General features: G+C 54.3%; 1 protein-coding gene across 8 annotated transcripts in view; it reads left to right on the forward strand.

Annotated features, from left to right (window-relative positions):
* The first annotated feature begins 783 nt into the window (after nucleotides 1-783).
* P2RY2 (purinergic receptor P2Y2) overlaps nucleotides 784-14,409 on the forward strand; it is a 28,767-nt gene continuing 15,141 nt past the window's right edge. For 2 of the 8 annotated variants that reach the window (XM_053203651.1, XM_053203650.1), the window contains exons 1-3: nucleotides 784-1,091; nucleotides 3,307-3,380; nucleotides 10,432-10,610. The gene's annotated coding sequence lies outside the window, so the exon portion shown is untranslated. Of the gene's footprint in view, nucleotides 1,092-3,306; nucleotides 3,381-5,395; nucleotides 7,392-10,431; nucleotides 10,611-14,409 lie in introns of those variants that run through there. The other 6 variants (XM_027039777.2, XM_053203652.1, XR_008290494.1 and 3 more) reach the window with 5 other exon arrangements.

Genomic DNA, 14,409 nt, shown 5'->3' on the forward strand with positions numbered 1-14,409 from the left:
ATTCAGCAAGTATTGGGCAACTCCTGGGAACTCTGGCATGGGGTGTAGGAAGAAGGCAGACCTGGTCATCCACCTCCTTGTTGCTCACAGTCTAGAAAAGGTACAGACAGGGTCTCTGACCAGAGAAGGCCATCAGAGTGGGGTTGAAAGCAGAGAAGGGAGTGCTGTGTGTAATCTGAGAAGGCAGCTCAAAGGAAGCAGCTCAAGTTGAGGGATCAAAAACAACCAGGTGTTCGGGAAATTTCTAATGACTATCCTGCCCAGTAACGGGAGCATAGGTGAGGCGAGGCTCTCCCCACCTCCCCCTCCCCAGCCGCCTTCTCCTCAGGAGCAGGAGAGACACAGGACCCTGAATGTCTGTATCTCCTCTCTGGGCGACGGGCACACCCTCCCCAGCCTCCGGGTCCAAAGCAAAGGGAGGCAAGTTCTCGGCGTGGTGCTCTGAGCAGGTTCCTGGCAGGAGAGGGCGCAGGTTCGCGGACAGGTCCCGTGGTGGGCAGCGACGGAAGCCACACAGGTATCCGACAAACTTTGCACATTTAGTGTCTCTGAAACCCTGCTCTCACGTCGTGTGAGGAAGGCGGGTTCCGCCAGGCGGTAGGTCAGTCGCCGCAGGCCCCTTCCCGTGCTGCCCGCGTCCCCTCAGCCTAGCGCCCCCGCGCGGGTGGCGAGGTGTCCGTTCGGGAGGGAGGGGGCGGTGCCAGGGTCTGTCCAGAGTCCGCCCCGCCCCCGCCTGACCCGGCCTGGGCAGGGAGCTGGGCGCGGCGGGCGGGGCTCGGGGCACGTGGGTGCCGGCGGCGGCGGCGGCGGCGGGACGCGGGCGCGGGCACCGGAGCGGCGGCCTCGGCGCTGCTGGCGGCCGAGCGCCCCGCGGAGGTGAGGGGCGGGCTGCCCGGAGGGATCGGAGGAGGAGACAGGTCGGCAGGCGCGGATGCGGTGGCTGCCCACGCGGCGCTGGGCAGGCAGAGCCGTGGGCGCGTGGCGGTCCGAGTGGGGCACGGCTCCGAGCAGTGGGAGTGTGCCGGTGGGTCCGTGGTCGAACTTTGTCTCCGCCGTAGCGTCGATCTCCGCGAGCGCGATCCGACACCCCGGTGAGTGTGTGTCGGCCTCTTTGGGAAAGTCAGTGTCAGTGGGTGAGTGCGTGCGCCCCAGCGGGTCGAGTAGTTGAACCTGTGGGGCTTGTTTGTGTGTGTGCTCTGGTGTGAGTGAACGCCCCGAGGCGGGGGACCGCGGCCAGAGACCCGCGAGCCCCTGGAGCCCCGCCGAGCCTCCTCAAACCCGGGGCACTCCACCCCGCCCGGACCCGGTAAAACTGGGGGTGGGAGTGGGGGTGGGGGCTGGGACAGTGGCCTGGAAGGACAGTTAAGCCTCTGTCAGGAGGCTTTTAATCTGGCAGGCAGTGCCGTAGGAAGGGTCAGTTTGGAGAAGGGCAGTGCCCTCCCTCAGCTCCCCAACTGGGGGCTGTCGGTGGCAGGTTGCCCTACTTTCCCCCAGGAGCCAGACCCAAGGGCCAGGCCCAGCTGCGGATTAAAACTGCCAGTTTGGGGTCTGTGGGGCTGGTGGCAGCTGTTTCTTTCAGCCTGGCATCCTCAGCTTCCCTGGGCCTGCAGCCTGAGGTGCGTGGTTTGTTTGGGGAGCTAGGCTGTGATAATGGGGAGCTTTTGAGGGCTAGGGTGGGGCCCTGGTAAAGTCTCAGTTATCTGTGTGTGTGGTAGTGGTTGGGAAGGAGATTCTTTAAGCAGACAGGGCCCGCAAAAGCTCTCTGGAGACTCAGACCTATATTCCAATCCTGCCCTGGCCACTATGTGACCTTCTCTGAGCCTTAGTGGCTTCATCTGTAAAAGGGGAAAAACAAGAATATGGAACTTGAGGGCCGCCGAGTTCCTAATGTGTGGGTCATGTTCAGCACCAGTGTTCTCCTGGGTAGGCTCACGGCTTGGGGATGGGGGTGGGGTCAATCCCTGGAGGGAACTGCCTGAAACCCAAATCTCAACTATTCTCCTCCCTGGGCTAACAAGACCCAGCCTGAACCCCTTAGCCTGGGACTCAAGGCCTCCAAGAACTGCTTCTTGCCAACCTCTCCAGCCCCTCTCCTGCCTGACCCTTTACCCTCCAGTGATTACATGTAGTTCTGCTACATACACGAGACAGTTTCTTGCTTTTGGACCGCGGCATATTCTATATACTCACTGCCTGAAATGCCCTCCTACCCTCATCTTCCTCAGTTGGAGAATTACCTAGCCTTGGGGCCCAGCTCAGATGCTCCCTCTTTGGGGAAGCCTTCCTTGATCCCACAGTTGGATTGGAGCATCTTCTGGCTCTTGAAAGTCCCAGGACTTACAGCCCTGGTTCCACCTTGGAAGGTTATGGTCTCTGTCCCCCTCCTTCCCTCACCAGAGGTCTGGGGCCCCCTGGAGGACAGAAACTGGCCATCACTCATTTCTCTTTTGCCAGCACCCTGCACAGGGCTGAGCTGAACTGAGAGAGCACCAGCAGCCTCTATCCCCTGTTCCCTACCCCCAGCTTCCCCAGTGAAGGCATGTCTACAGTGGAGCTCTATGTCATCACAAAGAAGAGGAAACTAGAATCCGGTGATCAAGACAGGTGGCACAGATTGTCAGAACAGTGTGTCCTGGAGGCATTACAGGACCCAGAGTGTATAAGCCAAAAACTTTGATTTCACTCTGTAGGTGATAGGGAGCCATGGAAGGTTTGTGAACAAGGAGGATTCATGGTCAAAGCAGCATTTCAGAAAGATCTCTCTGGCTGCAGGGTGGAGAATGGATTGAGCAGTGCTATACAAGGAGATCAGATATTGACACTAGAACCATCCAGGCATTACTTATACTCTGAGCCCTTGATCCCTTGGCCAAGGGTCTGGTCCCTCAGACCTTAGATGTTCCTGCTGAGGAATTTGGGGATACCTAGGGCTCTCCCTCCCCCAGTGGGAGCCAGGAGACCTGCAATTGATCTCATCCCAGCTCTTCCCCCAACTTGCCAGGTGACCTTGGGGGGGCAGTTCTTGCCCTGCCAGCCTCTAAAAGGAGGCCAGCACCACTAAGGTCCTGTGTTGAGAGTATGTGCCTGGGAGGCCCTGGCATGGAAGAATTCTCAATTTCCTCTTTTTTCTGCCTTGGGCTGCCCTGGCATGGAAGAATTCTCAATCTCCTCTTTTTTCTGCCTTGGGCTGCCCTGGGGTCTAGCCAGAGGAGTTGGAGGATCACAGTGGCTGACCTTCATAAATGGCTGCCAAGCTTGTGTTGCAGAGGGCTACGACCCCTCCATTCTTATTTTCTTCTTGCCCAGGATGCACAGGCCCTGAGGCTTCTGGATCCTCCAAGGACCAGCTAAAAGTATGAGAAATCACCAAGGTCTCATGGGTGAGTGCTTTGATTTGGCTTCTTTCCTGGCTATGGCCTTTAGAGAGGCCACTCTCCCCCTCTAGATTGTCAGTTGGCTATCTGTAAATTGGATCTGATGATCCTTGCCTCTTCAAATACAAGGTTGCTATGACAATTCTTTTTTTTTTAATGTTTATTTTTGAGAGACAGTGTGCTTGAGTGGGAGAGGGCAGAGAGAGGCAGGGACAGAGGATCCGAAGTAGGCTCTGCACTGACAGCAGCAAGCCTGATGTGGGACTTGAACCCGGGAACTGTGAGATCATGACCTGAGCCAAAGTCCAATGCTCAACTGACTGAGCCCCCCAGGAGCCCTGCTGTGATGCCTTAATTCTTAAGACAGTGGTCAGGAAAGGGCTTAGTAAGCTGTGGAGTGCAATGCACAGGGAGGAGTGTGATACTCAGATACTCAGATACTTTTAAAGAAATGCATTTTGAAGATATTAGAACAAGGGTGCAGTAACAAGGGATTGTGCTAGATATTGGAATTTTAACCACTGACTGCCTTCCTCTCCCTGTGTCCCCTCTGCAAAGACAGCTTACTAGTAACAATTTATAAAAGTCTCTCATTTTATCCTTTATCAATCCTATGAGGGAGGAATTGTTATCCCCATTTTGCAGATGAGGAAGTAGAGGCTCAGGGAGTTTCCTTCCCAAGATCACAGAGCAGGGGTGAAAGCTAGGGCTACCTGACCCAACTTACCTCTCTCCATTTAAGACAGAAGTTCCATCTGAGATTCAGAGCTCCATTCTCTGGCTTTCAGGGTGAAGGAAGTTTGAATATTGCCCTGAAAACATGACTTTAGGTTTTGCTTGTGGCCTGATTAGCCACATTGCTCACAGGACCAGAGAAGCCACGCATCCCTGGTGAAATCCTCTCTGACCTCTGTGCTCATCCTAGAGGTCAGGTGAAGGACTAGGCCAGCCTGCTTTCTCTCTCTGTCTGTATCATCCAGCACAGGTTGGGCACAGAGCAGGTGCCAGTGAGTGTTTGAGAAATGAATGACCTTGTGGAAATGGGTATATAGTCAAAGAGGAGGGCCTTACTCCCTGGAGAGCTACAGTTGATTCTTGAGCAGAGGAGTTCCTCCACTTCCCTGTTATAGAATCTCCTAGGCCTGAGTATTTCTGGTCCAGGGTGAGTGGCTAGAGTCCCTGATGGGAGTGTGGGTAGCCCGGGCCCTCCTGGGAAGCTGCCCCCTCCTTAGCCCTCCTCCCTGGCACCCTGTCTAGGGCTTGGGCCCTAAAGCATGGGAAGAAGGCCTCCTTCAAGCTTCTTGGGGCCCACATGACCCTCTCTTTTCCCACCCCCTCAAGGGAGGCTCCTGGTGTTGCTCTGGCTTCCTGGTGAGTGCCCAGCTTCCTCAGTCCCAAATGTGGGAGGAGGAATCTTGCTGTGGTGGAGCTGTGGGCCAGCAAGGATGTTCCCCAACTCACAGAAAATCCAGGGCCAAGGTATCAGTGCCTCTCACTGGACCATTTTATGTGTAGTCTCCTCCTTGGTCTTCTTCCCTTTAGACTCCCTTGTCCTATCTACTTTCTGTGGCATCATCTTTGTCAAGGTCAACTCTGAGTATGTCCTCCCCTGCTTAAGGCCTGCCATGGCACCCCATTGTCCTCAGGTTAGAAGCCAAGCACCTCAGCCTGGCATTCAAGCCTTTTCATGTGAGTGCCTCAGGTCCATACACATTCTGTGCCACCCACCCCTCCATTCCAGCCTCACATGACCTCCTGGCCACACTATCACACCACTGTGTCTTTGCACATGCTCTTTCTTCTGCCTTCAGTGCCCTCCTACCTTTATTGTCTACCTGACAAATTCCTAATCTTTCATTAAGTCCCAGCTCAAATGACCTCTCCTCTGAGCAGCTTTCCCTGACTATCTCCCCAGGCTGGTTAGGGGTTCCTCTGGGCTCTATGGTTCCTGGGCTTCCCTTGGTCATGGCTTAATCACTCAAGTGGACTTCTTCCATGTCTGTGTCTTTCTCCCCATCCAGACTGGAGCTCCTGACCAAGCCTGATCTGAGTCTGGGTTTGCAGTGTTCCTCTGAGGTTGAGCACATGGGGGTACTGGCAAGTGTTTGCTGAGACTTTATGGCTCCTGGGACAGTGATCTTTGATTACGTTACTCTGAGAGTGCAGACTCCTGTGGTTCTGAGAAGCTCACAACCAAAGGCTATGAAAAGCAGCAAGTGACAGAATTGAATAAACACTTATCATTTACTCTCAGAACCAGAGGCTCTTAAATTGGACCGTCAGAACCAATGAACTCAGAATTCTGGAAGCACCCAGAGTGAGAAAGTCTCAGAATCACAGACCTACTTGTTCTACACTTTTGTCCTATTTTCTACCTTGGCTTCTCCATTCTTCCTTTTTCCTTCCATGCTGGGCTCTTTCTACTTCTCTCCTGACCTGACCATAGCCCCTTCCAAGAGCCTTCCCTGCCTACTCTGCCCATGACTTCTGCCCCTCTGCCTGAGAAGGGTTTCTGTGTCTCTCAGCCAGGACAGGTAGATGCAGCCCCCCACATCAGAACAGAGCACGATTTGCTAGCCACATGGAGTACTACCTGTCCCTTTGTCTTACTCCTTCCTCAGGAGTTGTCTGGTGTGGTGATTCTCCCCATCTGATCAGTGAAGAACTCGAGGCTCAGAGAGGGAAGTTAACTTGACCAAGGTTGCACAGCATGGGTGGTTTGAAGTTGGAGGCTGAACCCAGGGTTCTTTCTTGTAGGTCTGGCTGGAGACATTTGGATGTGATAGGTCAGGGTGGAGTTCAGGGCACTGTGGTTCTCAACTGGTTCCATTTAGCAGTGTGTCTATAGCACTCTGCTGGGCTGGACCCTGCTGGGTCAGAGGAGGGACAGGTAGTTTGCAGTCCTGCTCTGGGGTGGGGGTGAAGGTGCTCAACCCTACATAGAATGTAATTAGAACACCAGACCTTGAGTAAGGCCCTTCCTCTTAAGGAGTCTCAGTTTCCTGGTCTGTAAGTGGGAGGCCAGCCTGGTTGATCTGAGACTCGTGCATGCATTCAGATGTTCTCTTAGTGCGTGGCCCCCACAGCCAGGATTCTAGGGGCTCCCTACAGGGTGAGAGTCTCCAAGAGGACTGGTGAACCCAAGGGCTTTCTGGAGGAGGCTGCAGAGGCTTCCCACTGCCACAGCACCTACTGATACTATCTGAGGTTACCCCCTCAGCTATTTCCCCAGACCAGCCCCAGTGCTGGTGGTGCAGAAAGCGTATCAGGCAAGGCTGGGAGCCTACTGGCCTTCAAGCCTGTGGAGGACATTTGGGAGGGGGTGAAAGATAACTTCCAGGATCTTTCCTGTCCTCCTATCCATCCTTGCCCTCTCTACTTCCCTCAAGCCACGGGGATGACTGTCAGTTCCTGAGACATACTATGTGATCGTTTGCCCTGGTTTTTGCTCACTCTACTCCTCTTCTGTTTCCACGCACCTGACTCTTGTCCATCTTCCAAAATGAAGGTCAGGTGTCCTCTCCTCCAGGAAGCCTTCCCTGACCACCCTACGCCCAGTTCCTATTAGGGACCCTCTTGGCTGCTTCAACCCAACCCTGGTGCCTCTGCTTCCTTCAGCCCTGATCACCCTGAATTATCATTGCCTTTTCTGGGTCTTCCCCTATCCTCCCCGACACCCACCACCTTGACAGTGAGCTCCTTGAGATCACAGAAGGGTCCAACTCACCTTGGAGTCCCCAAGTGCCCTGAATGGGGACAGGCATTCCCCAAAGTTATGGCAAACCTTTGGAAAGGGTGAATGAACTAAGGAGTATAGTTGGGTCTAGTTCCTTCGGCGGGGGCAGTCCTCGGACTGCCCTTCCTTCTGAGGATGGCCTTCAGGGTGGGAAACTTGACCTATAGTCAGTCTGGCTGTGACGTTGCTACTTTGCTCATAATTCCTGTGGCTTTCCTGCCCCTCTTGTCTTCCTGAAATACTCCCATCCTCCCTATCTTCACCACCTGCCGAAATCATATCTTTTTTTTTTTTAATTTTTTTTTCAACGTTTATTTATTTTTTGGGACAGAGAGAGACAGAGCATGAATGGGGGAGGGGCAGAGAGAGAGGGAGACACAGAATCGGAAACAGGCTCCAGGCTCTGAGCCATCAGCCCAGAGCCCGACGCGGGGCTCGAACTCACGGACCGTGAGATCGTGACCTGGCTGAAGTCGGACGCTTAACCGACTGCGCCACCCAGGCGCCCCTGAAATCATGTCTTTTTAAGTTATTTCATAAAATGAATAAATATCTCCTTTAACTGTCTCAACAACCTTATGCAGTGCATACCCTTCTTAGATTGTAAAGAAATTAAGATTTGGGTTATAGAGCTGAGACTTGTCCAAGTACCACAGATGGAAATGGCAGAACTGGGATTTCCCACCTGCCCAGTGCCCTCCCCTGTCCCTCGATGGTGTTCTGGGTCCAAGTCCTCTGTTTCCCCTCACAGCACCCCACCCCCAGCAGAGGCAGGCTGCAAGGGTTTCTAGAGTGGTGATGCGTCATACTCCCCTGCTAGGCTGGACAGGGCCAGCCAGGTAGGCAGGTGAATGGGCAGTACATTCATTCTGGAGCTGCCCTAGTGGAGAAGCTGGAATGTTGTCCAACCACCCTGGAAATTCTGCAGTCAGCCTGGGAACTGCCTCACCCCCTCCTCATGGCTTTGAGTTAACCAGCCTGGGGCTACAAGGAGAAAGACCCAGCCCTTGGGGTAGGGGCGGAGCCAGGCAGAGGGGGCAAGCGGTCTGCCCCTAACTCACTGGTGACCCTGGGTGGGATCTGGCCTTAGTTTGTTGTTGTTGTTTTAATTGTAAAATGAATACAATAATCATCATGTCTGCTTCACAATGAGGAAATACCAGGAAGAGTAGATTCTAGCCCTGCCACTAGGGTGTTCCCTCTGGCAGAGAACTGACCAGACAGGCAGAGCCATGGGGCTCAAAGAGGGCTGGTCAGGAAGCTTCCCGGAGCAGAGGACCTAGGCTGGGGAGGGTAGGGGCTAGTGATCAGGGGCATGGCTCCTGCAGTCAGACAGATCAAGACTGCTCTGCAAGTTGCTAGCTTTGGGACCCTGGAGAGATTATTTAGCTTCTCTGAGCTTCTCAGGCTTAAATGAGAAGAGGTCTATAAAGCCAACTAATATGGAGCCTGACACAGAGCAGGCACTCAACTTTTGTTATAATATATATGTTGAAGATAAGGGAGGGTGTCCCTGAGTGAAGATATGATCATGGGACTGCTTTTGCTGTGCTTGGGACAGGAAGATGAGGCTGGAGGCAGAGAGGGAGAGTTGTCTAGAGGGGTGTCAGGGGCCAGGTCAGCCAGGGCCTTGAATGCCAGGCTCAAGAGCTTGGATGTTAGCCTGAGGGCAATAGGGAGCCATGGAAGGGTTTTGAGCTTACAGTGTCTAGTCAGATTTGTGTTGTAGGAAGACCTATGATTGCAGAATGGAAGATGGATAGGAGGGGAGGGGTGGAGGCAAGGAGATAAGTGAGCAGGCTGTGCAATGGTGTGGAGGAAAAACACAAGACTAAGGCTATGGGGTGGGGAAGAGTGGCATGTCTGAGCCACTGTACTGGCTCAGCTGACAGGTTCATTGGCGAGCATTGGGTTACACATGGGTGGGAAAGAGATATATTCTCAAGGATATATTAGAATTTTAAAGTGTGGAAGGATGGGTGGTAGAGATCCATCTCAGAAATAGGAGAATGGCTTTGAGAAAGTGCTGTGCTCCTCCTTAGTCTCTTGAATGAAGGCATATCCTAAGGAGAAGACGGGGTGGAGTGGGGTGAAAGGTTAACCTCTTTCGTCACTGGACTCTGGAGCAGGTTGGCAAATGGCTACCAGCCCACTGCCCCACGTGAACCTGAGACTCCTGTGGCAAGGTGTGCTGGGAAAATAGTGGCCTAGGGGCATTCCCCAGTGCCACACCTCCTTCCCATTCTTGCAGCCATCCTCCCCCTCTCCTCTTCCCACTTCTCTCCATGCTTGTACATTGCTTCCAGCCTGGAGACCTGGCTTCAACTGTCTCAGACACCCCCACCCCCACCCCAGTGCAGGGAAATGAAGCAGATGGAAAGAGGAAGGGAATGTTCTTTTTCCCCTCTGGTAAGTCTGGTTCTGGAGGATGCTGGGACTTGCACATACAGAGGGGTCCCTCCACCATGTAACCATCTCCTCAGTGAAACCTTGTGCCTGGTGTGTGTGTGAGGGCCTGCCAGACAAGACAAAAGCCAGGGTCAGAATTCAGATGGCCTGCATTCCAATCTTGGCTCTGTCCCTGACTTATGGTGAGGCCTTGTGACAGGGCCTCAGTTTTCTCCTCTGTCAAATGGGAGTTTAGTGCAGGTGATTTCTAAAGGCTGTCCTAGTCCCTGTCTAGAACAGTGTGTGTGTGTGTGTGTGTGTGTGTGTGTGTGTGTGTGTGTGTATGTGCACATGCTGTGTATACATCTGAATGTGACTGTGTATGTCTCCATGTATCTGGATATTTGTGTATGTCCGTGCCTGTGTATGTTCATGTGTGTTTACAGCATCTGTGGAGGAATGATTAGAGGTGGGACAGGGGAGGGGGTGTGTTCCAGGTAGAGACATAGCTTGAACAAAAAACCGTATGAGCGGAAGTACTATTGAGTGGATACTGGGCAAGGAGGGTGTTGACTGTTTCCTACTCTAGGGACTGAAGCATAGACCAGGACAGAGGGAGGGGCATTGGAGGCTCAGCTCAGCTCAGCTCTGCAGGATGTGAGGGAGACCTTTCCCAGCAGAGCCACACTCCTGTGAAAGGGGGTGCCTGGGGAAGGAGGCTGGGAACAACCATCCCTGGAACATGTGAGCCGAGGGTAGAAGCCAGGGTGTGTGGGTGGGCAGAGGGCACCCCTCCTGGAACAGGCAAACACACCAGTGCTTGCCTCTTTTGGACCAAGGTTGAAGCATAGGAGGCAGGCCTGGGAGGGCTCTGCCTGGCTAACTTCCTATGACCTGGAACCCAAGAGCCCATGCTGTCTCCACCTCCCACAGAGCCCACAGCACTGCCCGCCCTGAGAAGTGCTGGAAGCTGGGTTTATCCCCAGGCCAGAGGACCTGTTTTTCCTGTTTTCTGAAGAATTCCCTGCATCCTGGTCCAGGCCTATGCATTCATGAATGAGAAACCTGAGCGGGCTCTGAACATCCTGACTGTGAGAGCAGGGGCTGGTCAGGTATGGACATGGGAGGGCAGGGTCCACTGGCTGGGAGGCTCACTTGTGCATGTGTATATGCTGGACCAGGGTTCGATCCAGGGGATCCCTACCCTGCTCGCTCATCCCAGGCTCTGATGAATTCAGGCTTCAGAGCCGGGGAGTCCTGGTGTCAAACCCATTTTTTCCAATTCCTGGCAGTGTGATCTTGAACAAATAGCTTAACCTCTATGGCAGTATCTCCTGAGGAGTGAGGGTGGGGGGTGCTGCATGGACGCTGTTCAGCCCAGGTTTGGTCCCTACAAAGTGAGGTGTTGGGGGTAGGGGGCACCAGGACCAGAAGCTCCTGACTCAGACTGACCCACGACCTGAGCCAGAGATGAGCAAGATAAAAGAATGTGCTTGATTCAGACAGCTGACCCACCTCCAGAATGCCTAGGTCCAGTTCCCCTCTCCTGGCATTTCCCTGGCCTGTCCAGAGAAGGGCAGGGCTCTTGAAAGAGAGGAAGTCCAGAGGCCTGTCTAGGGCAGGAGCAGGCCCAGGTGTGCTGGTCCCCAGGAGTGCTCCCCAGGAGGCCACCTGGGGTCAGCAGCTGAGAAATCTTTAAGTGTCAGGACAACTCTGGGAGGCCCTCAGAGGAATAAGGGAAAGGAGAGCAACTGCCATGAGGCTCAGCCTCCTCTGGACTCCCATAGCCTCTTGTGCTTGATTGTTTCATTCATTCATTCATTCATTCATTCATTCATTCATTCATTCTTCCACTCATGTCATACCTGCTTTGGAGCAGGCCTCTTGCTGGATGATAGGGACAGAGAAAAGAATCAGATGGACCAAGACTTCTAGAAGCACCTAGAATGTTTTGGGGTTTCTAGAGGGTGGAAACACAAATTCCCAACAGGTGTGAGGAGTGTCTGGGGTGGTAGAGTGCGAGAGCTTCAGAGATGAGGTGACCCTTGAGAAGAGCCTTGAGGGATGGCCATGATGGAGTACAGTGTGAATGGGTTTTGGAAGGGCTGTCCAGGTAGAAAGAATAGCACGAGCAAAGGCAGGGAAGCCTGGCAGGGCACTTAAAAGGGGCAGAGCCAGCCAGAACCGGGCACAGAGGGGCTGGCAAGTGGTGTTGGACAAAGATGGGAGCTGGTCTCTAGGGTGAGAGACCCTGGGGAGAGACCCCAAGGGTATGGGAGGTAAGGAGAGGTAGAGGAGAGGGCTGAGAGAGAGGGTTAAGGAGTCAGCTGTCTTCATAAGCAGGGGCAGGAGGGGGGGGGGTCAGGAAAGATGTACTCACAGGTTGATGGGCCAGCCTCTCCTGCCAGGGAGAGGGCAGGCAGGGTCAGTCTGGAAGGGGGCCATGACAATGGAGTCCCCAGCTGGCCTGGGAGGGTGGAGGCCAGGATGTCTTAAAACAGGTGGAAAGGACAGCTTCCTCGCTTCAGGAGAAAGTTAGGGAAGTCTCCCCCCCCTCTCACCAGCATCAGAGATTCCACCCTTGATGATTAGAAAGAAACTCTGTGTAGAGATATGGACTATGGCTGGAGGGATGGAGGGTGGGGGAGGGCCATCATGACCCAGAGGAGAAGAGACCCGCCAGGCCTAGGCACTGGGGCAGGAGCAGAGCAGCAGTGTGGAGGGGGACTGGGTGTGTGTGCTTCCCCTGTCTTCAGTGGGCAGAGCATCTCATGGGGATTTAGGACTCCAGTTCTCTAATGCTGGGGGATTCAGTCCACGAGAGGTCTGAGCCTCAGGAGGGCAGGAAATGCCTGATGTCACCTGGGGTTTTGTGGCAGAGCTGGACACCCCAACCCAGAGTCCCCACAGGGGAGGGAATGTGGCCTCTCCACAGCTCCTCAGTCTCACTCAGGCCTCCATGCTCCTCCTGTAGCTGCTGGGAGCCAGCAACTCCCAGACCACCTCCCAAAGTGCTGGATCTGGTGGCCCTGGGCTTTGCCCTTCCCCACGTCCCATGACACCCCTCAGGGCACCCCACATTTACCATGTCTGACAACGAGTGCCCCTCTCCCCATACCTGCTCCTCCCCCAAACCCTGAGCCAGACACCCTGCCCCTCTTCAACCCAAACTCCCTCTGGGCCAGACTCTCTGGCCTTCTTCCCTAACCCCTCCACATCTTTCCCCTCACAAGGTCCCCAGGCCTGGCCCTGGCTTAGGCTTTAGCACCAGTCCCCTGGCCCACCGCACTCACCTGCTGCACAGCCTCCAATGAAGACCTTCTATCGCTCCTCCACTGGTGGAGAGCTTCCTGTAGATTTCAGGAAAAGGCCACATCTGGGCTGAGCCTTATACCACCACAACGTACCTACTATGTGCCAGGCACTGCTCCAAACATTTCACACAAATTACTCAATCGTCACAGCAGTTGTATGATGTAGGTTCTATTAATCGCCTCATTTTACAGATGAGGAAACAAAGGTGGTCTGGCTCCAGAGGCCAGGTTCTTAATCGCTGGAGTTTGTTGCACTGAAGGATAAAAAGTTGTAATTCCAACAGGTGGAGACGAGGGGTGTGAATGGATTCCAGGTTGAAGGAGCACTATGAACTAGGGCTGGAAGGGAGAGTGTTGGGTGCATTCAGGAAACTGCAGGTCACAGAGGATGGGGCTGGTGAGGCTGACAGAGGCTGGGTTATGAAACCATCCCGTACCAGACTGAGGAGGAGTGGGGTTTTCTCCTGAGAATAGGCAGGAGTCACAGAGGGTTTCGAACAAGGGAATGACTTTGTCTTCAAGAAGGCCCCCTGGGGCGCCTGGGTGGCGCAGTGGGTTAAGCGTCCGACTTCAGCCAGGTCACGATCTCGCGGTCCAGGAGTTCGAGCCCCGCGTCGGGCTCTGGGCTGATGGCTCAGAGCCTGGAGCCTGTTTCCAATTCTGTGTCTCCCTCTCTCTCTGCCCCTCCCCCGTTCATGCTCCGTCTCTCTCTGTCCCAAAAATAAATAAACGTTGAAAAAAAAAATTAAAAAAAAAAAAAAAAGAAGGCCCCCTGGATTGGGGGAACTGAGGCTAGATGCAGGAAGGCGGATGCAGTGGCTCTGGCAGCAAGGGTGGAGGCAACGCGGGGCTGCATGGACAAGGGGTGGGATGCAGGAGATGCTTGAGTGCCGGGTCCTCAGTCCTGGCTCGGGGCAAGAGGGGTCCTAGGAGCTTGGCCCTGCCAGAGTTCCCCATGGCAGGGGGAGCTGCCCCTGCTCAACTTGGCACCACACAGCCTCCCTGCCTGCTCACCCTGGACCAGCCCTGGTTCCTTGGGGAGGAACCTGTGTCTGTGAGAGGCAGGTGCATGCTCTTGGTTGCACTTCTGCTGACACCAGGAGACAGGGAAGATTCTGGGGTGCGGGAAAAGGGTTTGGGGAGAGAAAGGAAACTGAGAGACCTATGTGTCTCTCGGCCCCCTAATGTCAACCTCAGGGGCCCTGAACTACTACTGGGAGGCCAGGCTGGGCAGGAAGCTCATGGTCTAAGGGAGTGGATGTCACTGGCCCTCTAGAATCTCCAAGCCCCAGCCTCTCAGGACCTCGGTTCCAAGATGAAGGGAATTGTACCACCCCAGATACCTAGGATGGGGAGGACTCACATGTCATCTGCCCCCTCTGTCCTCCCAGACACACCCACACACAGGACACAAGCTTTTCTGCACTCTGCTGGAAGAGACGCTGGCATGCCCCCAGAACAAGGAGTTCACTACCTCCTTCCTACAGCCCCTTCCACTGTGGGATGCACCCAGATGAGTTGTAGCCATCCCTAACCATATGACCTTAGCCAAATTACTTGAATGATCTCAGCCTCTTTATTGGAAAACTGGGCATGA

This window comes from Acinonyx jubatus, chromosome D1, assembly GCF_027475565.1.
Source record: "Acinonyx jubatus isolate Ajub_Pintada_27869175 chromosome D1, VMU_Ajub_asm_v1.0, whole genome shotgun sequence".
Classification (NCBI taxonomy): domain Eukaryota; kingdom Metazoa; phylum Chordata; class Mammalia; order Carnivora; family Felidae; genus Acinonyx; species Acinonyx jubatus.